Source organism: Enhydra lutris, unplaced genomic scaffold (assembly GCF_002288905.1).
Source record: "Enhydra lutris kenyoni isolate GAN:26980312 unplaced genomic scaffold, ASM228890v2 scaffoldscaffold96, whole genome shotgun sequence".
In the NCBI taxonomy this organism is placed as follows: Eukaryota; Metazoa; Chordata; class Mammalia; order Carnivora; family Mustelidae; genus Enhydra; species Enhydra lutris.
Window position 1 is genome coordinate 4,386,103 of NW_019154180.1, and position 2,666 is coordinate 4,388,768.

The following is a 2,666-nucleotide window of genomic DNA, read 5'->3' on the forward strand; positions in this document are numbered from 1 at the left end:
AAAATTTTTTCTTTATCACTAGATTTTCCACATTTAACTACAATATGCCTTGGTATTGGCCTGCTTTTGTTGATTTTGATCAGATTTCTCTGTGCTTCCTGGACCTGGATGTGTGTTTCCTTCTCCAGATCAGGGAAATTTTCAGCTATTATTTCCTCAAATAAATGTTCTGTCCCCTTTTCTTTCCTTCTTGTGGATCTCCTATAACATGCATGCTCTTATGTTTGATGGAATTACTGAGTTCCCTAATTCTACTCATGTTCCATAATTCTTTTTTTCAGCTTCATTATTTTCCATATCACTTATTCATTCTTTTGCTTCTTCCATCCTTGTGTTCACTGCATCAAGTGTATTTCAAATCTTAGTTATTGCATTTTTCATTTCTGATTTTTTAAATCTCTTATCTCTGTTGTAAGGGTCTCCCTGAAGTCTTCCATTCTTTTATTAATCCCAGAAAATATTCTTACGGTTTTTGCTTTAAATTCTCCATCAAGCATGTTACTTATCTTTGTTTCACTTAGATCTCTGGTGTGACCTTGTTTTTCCACTTGGGATGAATTCCTCTGTCATGGGATTTTTTTTCTAAATTTCTGTCTTCTTCTCTGTGTTAGATAAGCCTGTTATGTTTCCTGCTCCTGAGAGTAATGGCTTCATGAAGAATAGGTCTTATAGTGTCCAGGGCCTGCCACCTCACGGAATGTCTCTGGTGCATGTTGCATAAACTCTGCTGTGTTTTGGCTGCTCTATCCTTCAGGCCAGTTGTCTGCCAAGTTTCTCCTTGCCTGCAGTGGGCAGTGTTCAGGCCTTGGCCCAAATGTGGGGAGTTTTAACTAGGTGTGATCTGGTCTGCTTGTTAAATAAGACCTGATACCACTTCCACTAGAACTGAAGCCTTGCAGAACTCTGGTCAGGAGACATGGTGTGGGCAGGAGTTTGTTGGTCTTTTGGGGAAGGGGCCACCATGGTGGGACTCGGCACACTTGACCAAGAAGGGCAGTAGCAGCAGAGGACGAGGGTGTGGGACCTGCTGTAAACAGGTTAGGCAGACAGTGTTGGCAGTGTGCTATTTACCAAAGGTGGTTCTGTGTTTATGCTGAGGGGTAGGGGAAGGCAATGGCACCAGCCAGCTCCTTATTCCCCAGAGAGGGGTCTCTGTGCTCACTGCTCTCAGGGATGCACTCCCTGAGAGTGCATAACCCACCCCCCCAAACCCACCATGTGAACCAGGTGTTTTTCAGATTGCTGTTTCCACACTGTCTCTGGGTTGTTTGCTTGCCTTCTCTCCAGAAACATCACTGTGCCTTTTGCGCTCTAGCCCAGCCTAGCCTGCTGACTTTTAAATCTCCAGGCTTTAGGGACAAGGTGCAGGTAGGGGCCTGCACTGATCTTCTAAGGGAAGGTTTCACCATGCTGGGACTGAGGCAGGTTTGACCGAGAAGGGTAGTTGTGCCAGAATGCAGGGGTATGGGACCTGGAGCAAGCAGACTAGGCAACCAGTGCTGGGGCCAAGCTGCCTTCTGCAAGTGGCTCTGCATTTACGCTGAGGGGTGGGGGAAAGAAATGGTACCAGCGGGCTCCTTTGTTCCCAGAATGTTGTCTTAGTGAATGCTACCTCTCGGGGACCAGGGACACTCTCCAAGAACAAATAATCCAACCTCCCTGTGTGCCCCAGGTGTTCCTCAGATTGCTGTTTCCATGCTATCTGCTCCTGGGTTGTTTGCCTGCCTTCTCTCCGGGAGTAGGACAGTGCCCTCAAGGCTCTATATTAGCCAAGCCCACCAATCTTTAAAACTCCAGTCTTTAAGCCCTTCTGGTTGCAAGAACTCACAAAAAATCAGTCCTACTTTTCCTAGCCAATAGCTTTGGGGGAAGTGTTCTCCTTGTGTGTTCCCGTGTGCTCCCCTCTCTCTTGCCTTTCTCCACAACCACAGCGCCCTTTCCATTGCAGCTCCTGTAATCCATTTCTCCTCCAAACCACACCTCCACACTTTCTACCTTCTTTGATGTAGTATCTTCTCTCCCTTTAATCGCGGAATTTATTCTTGCAGTCTTCATGTTAATTTCTGGGGCATTTAGAATGACTTGATAGCTATCTAGTTGTGTTTGAGGGATGGGAGAAACCTAGGGTCCTCTTACTGTGCTGCCATCTGAACTCTCCCTTGCATTTCTAATAATAAATATCCTCAACTAGATGGATCTCTTCCTCTTTCTGTCTACCTCACAATAGCATTCTATGAGCCTCACCATAGAGTATTTCAGCTGGGTTCTTTTTGGCAACGCTTTAGTGTCACTACCCTTAGATATTTTTCTCTTGAGTTTGTCAAGTGGCTCACAGAAAAATCTTCCAGCTGCGAGAATTTCAGAGTCTGAGGTGGAGAAGATGGGGATTTACAGCTTTTAGGATGCATATCTCTAGTTAACTAACTTTTCTGTTTTTTTTTACATGAGATTCCAGCCCTTAGCTCCCAGTCCAGAGTCCTCTGCATTTCAGGGAATAACACTCCAGACTTCTGTCAGGGCAGAGAAGATTCATATTCTCAGTTTAGTCAGGTATCAAATGCAGGAGAGGGTTTGGAAATTTTTTTTAAGTATTCAAATGTAGCTTCCCTCACCTTCTTTTTTATTTTTTAAAAGATTTTATCTATTTATTTGACAGAGATCACAAG